At 42.3% G+C, this 16,671-nt stretch overlaps 2 non-coding genes and 1 pseudogene across 2 annotated transcripts; all 3 read left to right on the forward strand.

The window, feature by feature from the left end:
- The first annotated feature begins 3,182 nt into the window (after positions 1-3,182).
- Positions 3,183-3,269, forward strand: trnastop-uca (transfer RNA opal suppressor (anticodon UCA)). Its single transcript has one exon. It is a non-coding gene; the product is annotated as a tRNA-Sec (tRNA).
- A 4,537-nt stretch (positions 3,270-7,806) lies between these two features.
- trnastop-uca (transfer RNA opal suppressor (anticodon UCA)) lies at positions 7,807-7,893 on the forward strand. The gene has a single exon. It is a non-coding gene; the product is annotated as a tRNA-Sec (tRNA).
- LOC129832396 (39S ribosomal protein L28, mitochondrial-like) lies at positions 7,820-10,225 on the forward strand (annotated as a pseudogene).
- Positions 10,226-16,671: the final 6,446 nt, after the last annotated feature.

Here is a 16,671-nt window from a genome sequence, read left to right on the forward strand (position 1 = left end):
TTTGACTCTTTGACAGGGCCCATGCCCACCTCTTTGACCTCTTTGACGGGGCCCATGCCCACCTCTTTGACCTCTCTGACGGACCCCTTGTCCACAAGCTCTTTGATTTCTTCCTCTCCCTTGCTGTCTATCCTGCTCCGTATTGAAATCAATTAGCAATAACAAGTAGTCATTATGCATGGTTATCATGTATGATACATGTCATTTAGATGTTTATACTTGAAACACATTTTATTTCAGTAGTTCTCAAAATCCGTTAAGCGCAGTTGGATTAAATGATGGTCAAATGTATTTTAAGCAAATGAGAAGAAAATCACATGAAAAGTATTGTGAGCATTGCACTGTGAAAGGCAATTACTTTCTATGAAAGGTATTTCTAGGTGAAACTGATTAGGTTTGGTGAAAAAGTTACTGTGTGATTTTGTGTGTTGTACTTGAGATTGTGATGACATTTTTGGGAAAAAACAGCCTTTCTGATGATCTGTTTTGAGTTTTGTACTAAGAGTTGTGAAATGTTATCACATACTTGTGAATATAGTACTAGGCATTCTAAACGACTATAGGAAATGACTGTCTCTATAGATACAAAGAACAGAGCTTTTAAATCCTACCAGGAAGGAAGGGAGCTCTGACCCTACCAGGAAGGAAGGGAAATGGACAACTAGGTCAGGGGACACATCAGGGGTGACTTCTGGAAGGTCCCCTGAGACAGGGTCTGGAGGTTGCAGGACCCTCGGACCGGAAATAGCCCGGTTCTTGCAGGTGGGGCTCCAGGCTTGGGACCGGCAGGTCGCACCAGGCTGTGACTGGAGAGGCCTGAGCGTCTGGGCTGTACTTGACGTCCGCTGTATACTTATAACTGATTGGTTTGGTTCTGTCCTCCACAGAGCTGTCTGGTTAGAACATGATGTTGAGGCCCATTACTGTGCTCTTGATAGTCACCACCACACCGTTTCCTTTGAAGATGTTTATATTATTTTGGTCATCCGAATTACTTGGAATCTTATTGTTGTGGTGACTTAGATACACGCACCACATTCAGACATTCGGGTTACTGTCGACAATTCAAGGTCCTCAGAAACACGTGACTTCTCCCTTTGGACGGCAATAACACTCTGAACTGAGTGGGCGGGTGCAGTGTCCAGATGCACATTTCCAACAGCTCTGATTGGTCGGTAATGGCAGGGCTATAATGGGTGGGGGATAACTTAGGTAGGCTGAGCAGCAAAACTAGCAGGACTTAAGGGAAGCTGAAGGGACTGTGAGGGGAAGTTAGGTAGAGAGGAGAGGAGCAGGACAGCCTTTTTTACACCCACACTACTTCCCATGGCTATGAGAAAGTCATATAAATACCTTTGTCAGATAACACTGTTAAACAAAGAATGTATGCTATTGCTAGCAATCTACCAGGCTTATGCTCTCCAAATAGACGTTAGCTCTGAGGGCCGAAGTGCACATACATGCTATGCAGATACACGCTACACATGTCGGAGGATTCACAAGGACAACTCATGGTACTCTTCACAAGCTCATATCTGTGTGAAGCTGGATTCAGTACTCTCATCTGCATTAAAACCAAATATCGATCCAGGTTGGATGTGACAGCAGAGATGAGGTGTGCGATGTCGACCACGCCCCCTGACTTTAATGCAGGATTCAAAACAACTGGGAACGAGGTGGAATCATGACGTCAGTGATCTTCATGTCGGAAAGTCGGAGCTGTAGAAAGAAGCCCGACTTCCCGAGTTGGAATTCCGTGTTGGACGACATTCAAAACGATTTTTCCCAGTCAGAATGCTCCTTTTTGTCCGAGCTCCCAGTTATTTTGAACACACTGAAGTCAGAAGTTGGAGATTTCCCAGTTCCCAGTTGTTTTGAACGCGGCATAAGATGCCCCAACGCTACATGCATCAAGCACACCCATCTCATTAGTGTTGGTGAGATAAGAGACATTAGGTCAGACTAAATTGCAATTGACTGTCATAGTCCCACATTAAAAGTATGTGATGGTGAGTTGAGAAGACAATCAGAAATACTGTTAGAATGTTTTTCAATTGACTGTCATAGTCCCACATTAAAAGTATGTGATGGTGAGTTGAGAAGACAATCAGAAATACTGTTAGAATGTTTTTCAATTGACTGCCATAGCCCCAAATAAAAAAGTCAACAGTGGCTGTTAATTAGGCTGTATCTTTTTCTTTCACATGCTTGGGTGACCAATCATTTTTAAATATCTGAATGGTGTCGTGGGCCAAAAAAGTTTGGGAACCTCTGCCTTAGTATAAATGAATATGTAGACATGATTCTGAAATGTCATATGGATTGCTTTTTTACAGTCGTGTGTCTATCTTCAACAAAAGTGCTGGAATAAAATAATTTAACCAGAGATATTCTGCTTCCTTGGTGCGCAAAACATGATTGAAATGAATGAACCCACAAATAAGAGTCCTGCTCTTCCTACCATAGAGACGCTGATTTCATAGCCGCCTGTAATGCATTTTGTCATCATTTCTCTTTATAATGGGCAATTCTACCTTCAATGTCCTGCCAACCATATATAGTAAATAGGTCTAAAAGTACACTCTTTTGCCTCAGATACCTCACTACAGAGATAATAAGATAAGATAATTAGGTCGGTGCTTACATTTGTCCTATTTTACACATGTAAAAGTGCATGTGTGAATTGGAAATGACATATTTGCATATCCCACTCCCCCTGAGACCACAGGAGGAGTGGTTTCCATGTATTTGGTTTCCATGTATTTGATAACATTCCATTTACTCCGTTCCATGCATTATTATGAGCTGTACTCCCCTCAGCAGCCTCCTGTGCCTTAGACACACTCGTAGAATGGGGTCAAAGCCAGGGACCAGCCATTATTTGATGGTGACCCCTGGATACACAATATAAAAACTCCACCCCTTTTGTTATCAACCAGCCAATGAAATCTTAGCTATTTTGCATTATTTCGAAAAGCCCTCCCTTAACAAAATACTTCGTTTAACTTCTGTGTTTCTTTCATTATACAGTCACTAAAATGCTTGCGATTGTCATTGTAGGAAAACGTACATTACTTATACTAAATAAATGGGTTGCTTTAACCGCAACATTTTGTCACCGACACTGAAACACTTATGTACACCGTCAGGTATATATAGGCACTGCGAACTCACATTCTAATGCCCGGATGAGCCTCGGTGGTCCGGGGTGCAGGCTTCAAACCTGTAGCTGCTTAGCGGCAGAGTGGTTCAATTCCACCTTTCGGGCGTAATTAGTCAACAACGTTCTAGTATATGGACTTTGATCCCCAACAATGTTCCTAAGAATTTGCGGGTATATACACTACGCAGCAAAATAAACGAAATTGTGTTCCTGGAGGCAAATATAGAGTCACAAGTTGTGGATGGGCCGGAACCAGCTCTGCATGGTGGAACGTAACATTGTCCGACATAGTTGGCCTACTGAACTTTATTGTGCATTGTTGCAGGATCCAAGTAATGGCCTACGTTCTACCACATTTTAAGAGATAAGTGCACACATCCCCCCACGTTGTCCAGGCACTTGGAGGGTCGCCTGTTGGCCGATGAGCTTCTGCCCACAGTGCTGAGTTTTGGCCAGGTTGAACCAGCATCAAGCACCATCACTCTCTAAAAATATATTTTGGTTAGTTATTTTTATAGCACAGTTCCAATATGATATTGTGAAGTAAGTAGCATAGCACGTGCATCAAATAGTAACAGTGATACACTATATAGTGCTGTACCTGTACATACTCGGCCCCCAGTTGTTCCACCCGGTCGTTGTTTCTCTCAAAAGGCACCAGAAAAATGTGTTTCATAGATACCTGGTGCCTCTTCAAAAGGCGGGTGATTGTTGGTGTCAACGTTCTCCTCAATGGGCCAGCGTCATTTCCGACAGCAATATGTCATTCCTGGCTTCACCGTTTCCACCACTGCCCACTACTGCTGGTCGGTCAGCACACGGCCACCACCATGTGGTCTTCTGTCAATTCTGCAGGTAAAACAGAGTATACTGTCAATAGATCATAGTGTAAGAATACTGTAACATGTTTTGTGAATTTACATGTGTTAGAATGTCATTTACTGTAAATGTAACAGTAAAGTATTGATATGTAGGCTACGAGTGCCTTTCAACAATTTTTATATAGTTCTGTCCTTGAGCTTTTTCTTGTCTGTTGATGTTCTGTATTATGTCATTCTGTATTATGTTTCATGTTTTGTGTGGACCCCAGGAGGAGTAGCTGCTGCTTTTGCAACAGCTAATGGGGATCCTAATAAAATACCAAGAAACAAAAAGTATAGTGCATATCCTGCAGACTTGCTGGTTTTCTTGGCGAAATGTTCTTGTGATCGAATTGACAGTTGATCTTTTCAGATTGGGGTGAATGTATCTGGCAGCCTTTGCCACGGTAAGGCCGTTGTTTACCACATGGTCAACAACAACAACAACAACAACGGCCCAGACTTCATTAGACACAACAGTTCCCTGCCGTCTGCCTCCCTCTCTCTGATGTCCACATCTTTGACAGGGCCCATGCCCACCTCTTTGACCTCTTTGACAGGGCCCACGCCCACCTCTTTGACCTCTTTGATGGGGCCTATGCCCACCTCTTTGACCTCTTTGACAGGGCCCATGCCCACCTCTTTGACGGGGCCCATGCCCACCTCTTTGACCTCTCTGACGGACCCCTTGTCCACAAGCTCTTTGATTTCTTCCTCTCCCTTGCTGTCTATCCTGCTCCGTATTGAAATCAATTAGCAATAACAAGTAGTCATTATGCATGGTTATCATGTATGATACATGTCATTTAGATGTTTATATTTGAAACACATTTTATTTCAGTAGTTCTCAAAATCCGTTAAGCGCAGTTGGATTAAATGATGGTCAAATGTATTTTAAGCAAATGAGAAGAAAATCACATGAAAAGTATTGTGAGCATTGCACTGTGAAAGGCAATTACTTTCTATGAAAGGTATTTCTAGGTGAAACTGATTAGGTTTGGTGAAAAAGTTACTGTGTGATTTTGTGTGTTGTACTTGAGATTGTGATGACATTTTTGGGAAAAAACAGCCTTTCTGATGATCTGTTTTGAGTTTTGTACTAAGAGTTGTGAAATGTTATCACATACTTGTGAATATAGTACTAGGCATTCTAAACGACTATAGGAAATGACTGTCTCTATAGATACAAAGAACAGAGCTTTTAAATCCTACCAGGAAGGAAGGGAGCTCTGACCCTACCAGGAAGGAAGGGAAATGGACAACTAGGTCAGGGGACACATCAGGGGTGACTTCTGGAAGGTCCCCTGAGACAGGGTCTGGAGGTTGCAGGACCCTCGGACCGGAAATAGCCCGGTTCTTGCAGGTGGGGCTCCAGGCTTGGGACCGGCAGGTCGCACCAGGCTGTGACTGGAGAGGCCTGAGCGTCTGGGCTGTACTTGACGTCCGCTGTATACTTATAACTGATTGGTTTGGTTCTGTCCTCCACAGAGCTGTCTGGTTAGAACATGATGTTGAGGCCCATTACTGTGCTCTTGATAGTCACCACCACACCGTTTCCTTTGAAGATGTTTATATTATTTTGGTCATCCGAATTACTTGGAATCTTATTGTTGTGGTGACTTAGATACACGCACCACATTCAGACATTCGGGTTACTGTCGACAATTCAAGGTCCTCAGAAACACGTGACTTCTCCCTTTGGACGGCAATAACACTCTGAACTGAGTGGGCGGGTGCAGTGTCCAGATTCACATTTCCAACAGCTCTGATTGGTCGGTAATGGCAGGGCTATAATGGGTGGGGGATAACTTAGGTAGGCTGAGCAGCAAAACTAGCAGGACTTAAGGGAAGCTGAAGGGACTGTGAGGGGAAGTTAGGTAGAGAGGAGAGGAGCAGGACAGCCTTTTTTACACCCACACTACTTCCCATGGCTATGAGAAAGTCATATAAATACCTTTGTCAGATAACACTGTTAAACAAAGAATGTATGCTATTGCTAGCAATCTACCAGGCTTATGCTCTCCAAATAGACGTTAGCTCTGAGGGCCGAAGTGCACATACATGCTATGCAGATACACGCTACACATGTCGGAGGATTCACAAGGACAACTCATGGTACTCTTCACAAGCTCATATCTGTGTGAAGCTGGATTCAGTACTCTCATCTGCATTAAAACCAAATATCGATCCAGGTTGGATGTGACAGCAGAGATGAGGTGTGCGATGTCGACCACGCCCCCTGACTTTAATGCAGGATTCAAAACAACTGGGAACGAGGTGGAATCATGACGTCAGTGATCTTCATGTCGGAAAGTCGGAGCTGTAGAAAGAAGCCCGACTTCCCGAGTTGGAATTCCGTGTTGGACGACATTCAAAACGATTTTTCCCAGTCAGAATGCTCATTTTTGTCCGAGCTCCCAGTTATTTTGAACACACTGAAGTCGGAAGTTGGAGATTTCCCAGTTCCCAGTTGTTTTGAACGCGGCATAAGATGCCCCAACGCTACATGCATCAAGCACACCCATCTCATTAGTGTTGGTGAGATAAGAGACATTAGGTCAGACTAAATTGCAATTGACTGTCATAGTCCCACATTAAAAGTATGTGATGGTGAGTTGAGAAGACAATCAGAAATACTGTTAGAATGTTTTTCAATTGACTGTCATAGTCCCACATTAAAAGTATGTGATGGTGAGTTGAGAAGACAATCAGAAATACTGTTAGAATGTTTTTCAATTGACTGCCATAGCCCCAAATAAAAAAGTCAACAGTGGCTGTTAATTAGGCTGTATCTTTTTCTTTCACATGCTTGGGTGACCAATCATTTTTAAATATCTGAATGGTGTCGTGGGCCAAAAAAGTTTGGGAACCTCTGCCTTAGTATAAATGAATATGTAGACATGATTCTGAAATGTCATATGGATTGCTTTTTTACAGTCGTGTGTCTATCTTCAACAAAAGTGCTGGAATAAAATAATTTAACCAGAGATATTCTGCTTCCTTGGTGCGCAAAACATGATTGAAATGAATGAACCCACAAATAAGAGTCCTGCTCTTCCTACCATAGAGACGCTGATTTCATAGCCGCCTGTAATGCATTTTGTCATCATTTCTCTTTATAATGGGCAATTCTACCTTCAATGTCCTGCCAACCATATATAGTAAATAGGTCTAAAAGTACACTCTTTTGCCTCAGATACCTCACTACAGAGATAATAAGATAAGATAATTAGGTCGGTGCTTACATTTGTCCTATTTTACACATGTAAAAGTGCATGTGTGAATTGGAAATGACATATTTGCATATCCCACTCCCCCTGAGACCACAGGAGGAGTGGTTTCCATGTATTTGGTTTCCATGTATTTGATAACATTCCATTTACTCCGTTCCATGCATTATTATGAGCTGTACTCCCCTCAGCAGCCTCCTGTGCCTTAGACACACTCGTAGAATGGGGTCAAAGCCAGGGACCAGCCATTATTTGATGGTGACCCCTGGATACACAATATAAAAACTCCACCCCTTTTGTTATCAACCAGCCAATGAAATCTTAGCTATTTTGCATTATTTCGAAAAGCCCTCCCTTAACAAAATACTTCGTTTAACTTCTGTGTTTCTTTCATTATACAGTCACTAAAATGCTTGCGATTGTCATTGTAGGAAAACGTACATTACTTATACTAAATAAATGGGTTGCTTTAACCGCAACATTTTGTCACCGACACTGAAACACTTATGTACACCGTCAGGTATATATAGGCACTGCGAACTCCCATCCTAACGCCCGGATGAGCCTCGGTGGTCCGGGGTGCAGGCTTCAAACCTGTAGCTGCTTAGCGGCAGAGTGGTTCAATTCCACCTTTCGGGCGTTGTTTGTAAATTACGAAATATATGGACTTTGATCCCCAACAATGCTAAGACAAATTCGCAGATTTATATACTACGCAACAAAAAAACTATCTGTCTGTGTTCTTGGAGATAAAAAAAAACATGTTGTTTTATTTAAACAGAGTCACGCTTTCTGGTAGATTTGGGTATTGATGATGAGAAGTAGTTTAGCGGTTAGAGCGTTGTGTCAGTTACCGAAGGCCCGGTGGTTCGAATCTCCGCCAAGGTGAAAAATATGACAATGTGCCCTTGAACAAGGCATTTAAGGCTAATTGCTTCTGTAAATCGCTCTGGATTACAGCGTCTGCTAAAATTATTATAGCGTCACTCAAAACTGTAAAAAAAATTTGGTGCAGCGAGGCGCAATTTATATGCATCCTTCAACGAACCAGACCGGAAGCACATAATGACTGCCAAATCCGATAAACCAATCATCGCTGCGCTGTCTTTTTTCCTAACCAAGAAATGTCCTTGTTGGAGTAGGCGGCACCATCTTTGACGGAAATGTTTTATGTTCTTTTTTGTAAGGTGGAGAGATATAAACTGCATCTGAGGGTGTAATTTGTCGTTTATCCAATTCAAAGGTAAGTTGCTGTTTGAACTGAGTAGAGACTAGTATTTGGCAACAATTTTGAAATTATATTATAAATAGCTTCATAGCTGTCCTATCCAGCTACTGTAGCTAGTTTAGTGAAACCGAACGTGCGGCATTGCTCGCTGTTGACTTCCAGACAACACAACCTCCAGACAACTCAGCAGCAACATCTAGCTCACGTTAGTGAGCTACACCGACTCTTCCATATTCATATTTAAAAAGCTATTTCACCTTACCTTGCTGTTGTCTAACAATGAGTTTAACAAAAGCACAATTAAATGTAAAGAGATTTAATTTAACAAAGGAGTAAAGGAATTGTAAATAAGACTATTCTTGGCCCAATTATATTTTGGTTTTCCCAGCTAGGCATGTGTCAATACCAACCCAGTGACCATGCCTCTCCACAAGTACCCCCCAAATATCTGGGAAGCCCTTAAACTGAAGCAGGGGATCTACGCCCACCTCCCCAAACACTACCTCTGCTCTCTGGAGGAGACCACGCAGGCCACCTGGTCCACTGGAAGGCCCTGGGAGTCAAATACAGGGCCAACCCCAAAACAGGACACGAGGAGCTGGTCCAAGACGTCCCCATCCCCATCTACTACCCCCCTGAGTCCCAGGACGTCCTATGGGGAGGTGAAGGATGGATATCAGGTTTCAGATATGCCAACAATGACAAAGCGAGTACTTTGAAGGGCATTAATGAATATCATGAGCATTTGTTTTGTTCCCTATATTCAGACACACTTTATTCTATATCTGAGCATGTATCCTAACATTGTCTATCTCCTCAGCTCTCCACCAGTCTGGAAAGAGTCTGGAAGCCACAGCTGTTCACCAGAGAGCTGTACAGTGAGATCCTCAATCACAAGCTCACCATCACCGTCACGGCTCGCACCCTAGACCTCATTGATGCCGCCTACGGCTTTGACTATTACATCCTAAGGGTGAGAGAGGAGTCTGCATGTTGTCATCTTTAGCTGTAGTGTGTGGATATATGTAAATTGTCCAACGTGCCGTGTTTTGAGAAGATAGCACAGCGTGGGTTTCACCATCCAATGACTTGATTGATTCTCCTCCAGACACCAAAGGAGGACCTGAATGGTCCTGAGGCTGGCCTTTAAAGACACCCAGCTCTACCCAGAGGACCCTGTCAAGAGGGACAGGATCTACACCAAGTACAAGGTGGGTTCGTTATGTTTTGGACCATGACGGTTTGAAATTCCAACACACTTTTGTCTTGAGCTTTCACCAAGTTGCTATAGGAGATGATGCAACAACCGTTCATAAAGTCAGTGAAAGTGCCGCACAAAGTTTATAGATGATGTAATGAGGTCTCCCTCATCTCTCTCCCTCTCATTCTGTCCTCGCCCCTCTTCCCTTGCCCCCAGCAGCCGTTTGAGATCCCTGCAGAGGAGGCTGAGTGTGGATGAGGCCGTGGAGGAACAGAGACAACTGGAGCACAAGGTAACCTCATCGTTTCAGTCACATGGAACATATGGTGTCCCTCAGTAATCACCCTGCCAGGGTAAAAATGCACGGGTGATATTGACAGATTTTTAGATTGTATCTGCTCTGTCCCATACTCTCTCTAACTGGACTCTATTGTTTTGTGTCCCAGGAGCCGGAGCCTTTGTTTAAAGAGCTGTGTGGAGAACCTGGTGAAGGAGCTGGCCATCCAGAAACTCTCTGAACCACAGCTGGTGGAGAAAAAGTAAGGGCCATTTCTTCTAGGAGCACTGAGGTCACTTCCTGTTGATGGTGACACCTGGTGGTCACTTGGTCCCATTGAAAGACACTTATTTATTCAGGTTCTATTTTTCAGCAGCTGATTTGGGCTGATCCATCTGGGTTGTTACCTTGTAAATATTCCCCATTCAGTGCTATATCATTTGTCTAAGGACTAAAATATTCATTCAAATTCTTAAAGTTAGTGTTGTGGTTAGTTGTACAGTACTGGGCTCTTGATGCCTCGTCTAGACTGTCATACTCATGTTTATCCTCTAGATGGGAGTGGTTACCACTTTTTCAGTATCATCATTTAAGAATGATAGAAGACAGCCATGGGCCTCATTTATCAAAGGTGCGTGCACACAAAAAATACTCTAAACCTTGCGTGTACCAGTTTTTCCACAAAGGTTGGTATTTATCAATTTTGAAGTTTATGGGAAAGTGTGCGTATCGCACATAGAGCTCAGACCGGAAAGACTCATTTCGTTTGAATGCATTCAGTTGTGCAACTGGCTAGGTATCCCATTTCCCCATGCGTATGCACAACATCTAGTGGTTGAACAATTGTATTGCAAGCAAATATTGTTATTTTGAGGGTGTTTGATGCATGGGTATTATAGTAATGGTAGGCTAATAAAAACATTAATGTAGGCCTAATGATAAAATTGATGAATAAGGAGATCAGATAGCAGCAGGAATCCTAATATTTATTTTGCTTTTATTATATAGCCTAGGCCTAAATCATATTGCAGGACATGTCTCTCCTTTTCTGTCATGACTGGTTTATTCCTGCTATACAACAAATAGGTTGTTCCACGAAAACAGTGCCTTTTGCGTGCGTCCCTTTGATATTTTAAGTGGAAATGGTGCACCAATATTTAATTTTATAAAAGTAATGCCCTTTTAGTAAAGACCACATGGAGAAGTCAATAAATCAGATTTTTATATGAAAATAATTGCTAAAGTGACAAAATTCAGCATTTTGACATGCCAATCCCGAAAAGTCTCCCAAGTTTCTCCATCATTGTAAAAGCGTTACTTATTTTGTTTCTTTGACATTATTTTCTGAAGATTATCATTCAGTGACTCTTTTACGTCTCTCCCTCATTTTAAGGTCAAGTGTTAACTGAACACTTTTTTTAATATGATGAAACAATTCCTTTTAAAGTATTTATTAATAGTTAAATCATAGTGTAAAAGCAGGTGAGCTGGTTCTACTCTTTTTGGCCATTTTGTGCTGGAAAACTGAGCGGGGTGAGCATCCAACATTTTTGTGAAGCTTGCATTCAATTGCCACTCCCTGTTGCATACAAGCTTCCATTCCCTCTGTCACAAGGGAATTTATGGCTGATTTAAGAAGAAATCGTCAACCCTGTTACTTTATTTGGCACTTACTATCGTTATTTTTATATATAACCACTTGAAGTTGAACATATTCTCTTTAAGACAATGTTAAAATGAGCTCAAATACATTTCTTTGTGTTTTTTCTGGGGGGGGGGGCATTAAGGTTGATGTCCTTATTGATTGTGACCTGCGGATGCCTTGTTCATCTTGCCCGGGCAGAGACTAAGGTGTGAGCTTGTTTTTCCCTTGTATTTTTAAATTTTGTTCACGCCTACATAAAATGATTATTATTCATTTTTTATTTTAAAGCATTGTAAACTTTTTATTTTTGGTCCAGTGGATGGTCGGTCTGTGGCCTTGACTGTCTGTGAGTGGTTGCATTTCTCCACCCCTATCCCTTGACTGTTTACAGGAACAATGGTGAGGTGTTTGATCTGTCCCTGTACTATAGATTGCCCTTTAACCTTTGTACCCCTCTGCCTGGTGTGTTTAACTTGTCTAAAGTATGGTATCTTTTTAAGCAATTTTTTAAAAATGTATTTTTTGTATTTTTTTCTAGTTGAGTATATTATTTATATTGCTTTGTCTTGTGTGTGTAAAAATTAAGAAAGAGTTTTCAACAAAAAAAATCAAGTTGGTTTTTAACTAAGTCACACTTCTCAAAAAGCACTGAATTGGTAGAACGACCCAAATATTAGGCTACCATTTATCCATCGCTCATTCAATAGCCAAGCATGCTCTGAAGTAAATAGATCGGTAGCCCTATTTAATATATTTGATGGTGTTGCTGTGTGATAGGAGCGCAACATCATAGCCTATATAATCTCAGAGCCTATACCAAGGCAGGAGATAGAAACACAATCATGTGTTGATAAACTAACAATTCATATAATGAACAAAAATATAACGCAACGTGTAAAGTGTTGTCCCATGTTTTATGAGCTCAAATAAAAGATCCCAGAAATGTTCCATACGCCCAAGAAGCTTATTTGTACTCGCATTTATTTCCATCCCTGTTAGTGAGCATTTCTCCTTTGCCAAGAAAGTCCATCCACCTAACAGGTGTGACATATCAAGAAGATTATTAAACGGTATGATCATTACACAGGTGCACCTTGTGCTGGGGGCAATAAAAATGTGCTGTTTTGTCACACAACACAATGCCACAGATGTGTCTAATCGAGGGAGCTTTCAATTGGCATTCTGACTGCAGGAATGTCCACCAGAGCTGTTGCCAGATAATTTTGTTAATTTCTCTACCATAAGCCGCCTCCAACGTCATTTTAAAGAATTTGGCAGTACGCCCAACTGTCCTCACAACTGCAGACCAAGAGTAACCACGCCAGCCCAGGACCTCCACATCCGCCTTCTTCACCTGCGGGATTGTCTGAGACCAGCCACCAAGACCAAGTATTTCTGTCTAATAAAGCCCTTTTGTGGGGAAAAACTCATTCTGATTGGCTGGGCTCCCCAGTGGGTGGACCTGGCTCCCAAGTGGGTGGGCCTATGCCCTACCAGGCCCACCCATGGCTGTGCCCCTGCCCAGTCATGTGGAATCCATTGATTACGGCATAATATATTTATTTAAATTGACTGATTTTCTTATATGACCTGTAACTCAGTAAAATCGTTAATTGTTGCATTTTGCATTTATATTTTGGTTCATTATATTTTGCATAGAAGTGTGGGCTGCGGCATTTACTTTTTAAATTGTTTGAATAGACAATCAATGTTGCAGAATATGCGGACAGTGTTTGGCACTCGCTATAGGCGGCATGCATTTGGTTTGAAAAAGTAACTTCAGAACATTAACATTCTGCCCACACCTTTCCAGAAATGTGATAAAAGTGGCCCTTGTGCTTTCTTTTAGAGACTGTCAGGGACCAGTTCCAAAATCTCCAGCAAATGAGGGTGTTTTTGTTACCATAAAAGGTGAATGGATGGCGTTTTCCAGACAGTGTTGTAATGCTGGTTCACGAGCACACAAATATATACTGAACAAAAATATAAACATGTAAAGTGTTGGTCCAATCTTTCATGAGCTGAAATAAAAGATCCCAGAAAGGTTCATAAGTACTCAAACCGGAGTCAAAACTTTGTAGAAGCACCTTTTAGTCGTCTTGGGTCCGTTTCAGCTTTGCACATCTGGATTTGGGGATTTTCTTCCATATTTTCTCAAGCGCTGTTAAAGTAGATGGGGAGCAGAGGTGAGCCGAAATTTTCAAGTCTTTCTCCAGATTTTCAATGGGATTCAAGTCTGGGCTTTGGCTGGGCCACTCAAGGACTGTCACTTTTTTGTTCTGAAGCCATTCCAGCTTTGCTTTGGCTGTATGCTTGTGGTCATTGTCCTGTTGGAATGTAAATCGTCGCCCCAGTCTGGTCATCTTCACACTGAAGTAGGTTCACATCAAGGATTTGCCTGTATTTGGCCCCGTTCATTGTTCCCTCTATCCTTACCAGTCTCTCAGTCCCTGCTGCTGAAAAGCATCCCCATAGCATGATGTTACCACCACCATGCTTCACTGTAGGGATGGTGTTAGATGGGTGATTACCTGAGCCTGGTTTTCTCCCGACATCGCGCTTTGCATTCAGGCCGAATAATAACATTTTTGTCTCATCAAATCATAGAATCTTGTGCCTTATGTTCTGTCTTTCACGTGCCTTTTTGCAAACTCCAGGTATGCTGTCATGTGGTTTCGGTCTGGCCACTCCCATAAACCCCAGATTAGTGAAGTACTGTAGAGACTGTTGTCCTTCTGGCAGGTTTTCCCATCTCAGCCAAGGAACTATGTAGTTCTGTCACCTCCCCGATCAAGGTCCTTCTTGCCCGGGTTGCTCACTTTGGTCGGACGGCCAGCTCTAGGCAGAGTCTGGGTAGTTGCATATTTTTCCCATTTCCCAATGACGGAGACCACTATGCTTTTGGATACTTTCAATACTCAAGAAATGTCGGAGATCTATGGAGAGTTCCTTGGATTTCATGGTGTAGTTTCTGCTCCGACATGCACCACTATCAACTGTGGGACCTTATATAGAAAGGTGTGTTTCTTTCTAAATTATGTCCAAAATATTGAATTGGCCACAGGTGGACTCCAAGTTGTAATGACATCTCAAGGATGATCATAGGAATGCACCTGAGCTCAATTTGGAGTGTCATAGCAGAGGGTTGTGAATATTTATGTATTTCATTTCAAATAAATTGGGGGGGAAAAAGTAACTTCATCATTGTTTGCAGATGGGTGATAAAAAAAAAATGTTTTAATCAATTTTGAATTTTGGCTGTAACACAACAAAATGTGGAATAAGTCAAGGGGTATGAATACTTTCTGAAGGCACTGTATGTTGCATGCGACAGTTTGATAAATTCCAATAATAATTTGTTGCACACGCAAAGCCTAGAATCTCCACCTACGCCAGAATGTTGGACGAAATGTACACGCCGTTGATAAATGAGGCCCCAGGCCGTTGATAAATGAGGCCCCAGGCCGTTGATAAATGAGGCCCCAGGTCGTTGATAAATGAGGCCCCAGGTCGTTGATAAATGAGGCCCCAGGTCGTTGATAAATGAGGCCCCAGGTCGTTGATAAATGAGGCCCCAGGTCGTTGATAAATGAGGCCCCAGGTCGTTGATAAATGAGGCCCCAGGTCGTTGATAAATGAGGCCCCAGGCCGTTGATAAATGAGGCCCCAGGCCGTTGATAAATGAGGCCCCAGGTCGTTGATAAATGAGGCCCCAGGCCGTTGATAAATGAGGCCCCAGGCCGTTGATAAATGAGGCCCCAGGCCGTTGATAAATGAGGCCCCAGGCCGTTGATAAATGAGGCCCCAGGCCGTTGATAAATGAGGCCCCAGGCCGTTGATAAATGAGGCCCCAGGCCGTTGATAAATGAGGCCCCAGGTCGTTGATAAATGAGGCCCCAGGCCGTTGATAAATGAGGCCCCAGGCCGTTGATAAATGAGGCCCCAGGCCGTTGATAAATGAGGCCCCAGGTCGTCATCATGGTATTTGTCTCAACACAACAGGCAATAGCCTACAATAATTGAATATTCAACAAATAAGCTTAGTTTTCTCATTACATTTTGAATATAACGCAGCTATGTAATGTCCCACTCTCTGTTTGTGCTTCTTGGAAGATGACAAGGACTATAAGGCAAGATGGAGTTCATCCACACACCCCTTAACTCACTTAAATGTAATGAAGACCACAGACACCCTTGTCTATGAATTCCCTTATATGGTACACAACTATATTATTGAAAAAGAAGTTGCTTGGCTATTCAGTAAACAGTTTTTTTGTGTGGCTTTCGCTTTCGACTCCTTCAGTGTGCCTGCACATATCCTCTGTAACTGTTTCCATTACCAAATAGTGTGTGGTTAGGCGGGGACTCCCGTGGGTGTTGTAACCTAGCAACAGAGTAGGACTTCTCAACAATTACCTGTCTAAAGGTTCATCCTCACCTTATAAGGATAGTTGATGTTGTATGCCAAAGACTGGAATTACCCTCACTCTAAATCTAAAAGGCCCATAACTTTTTTTTAAACCTGTCTTTATGCCATTACACAGGCAGAGTCTTCGATGACGATTGCACAGTATACAAACTAAGCATTAAACAGTGAAATATACTATGTGTGGATCATCGTTCAGGGAAGATGCCTCATTTGCTGTGTGATCAGTGCCTTCAATTATTTCATTTCATTGTAAAGATAGTGAATGGAATGACAGTGTAGTATACTATAGATTTGAATATGGACATGTGACAGGATCTGATCATTGTGACTTGAGACTTAGCTTCTCAACGACTTTGAATTTGACAAGATGTGGTAATTGCTTTGTTCCATCCCCTCGTGATTGTATGGATATGTATTTACATTATGTCATTGACTGACAAGTGGGTCGGCGGGGTAGGTTTATTTACTTGGTGAACCTATTCTGGATTGAAATCAAACAGTCATCAGGAGATGACATACACTGGGTATACAAAACGTTAAGGACACCTGCTCTTTCCATGACATAGACTGACCAGGTGAAAGCGATGATCCCTTATGGATGTTACTTGTTAAATCTACTTCAGTCAGTGTAGATGAAG

The sequence above is a fragment of the Salvelinus fontinalis genome, chromosome 33, assembly GCF_029448725.1.
Source record: "Salvelinus fontinalis isolate EN_2023a chromosome 33, ASM2944872v1, whole genome shotgun sequence".
Lineage (NCBI taxonomy): Eukaryota > Metazoa > Chordata > Actinopteri > Salmoniformes > Salmonidae > Salvelinus > Salvelinus fontinalis.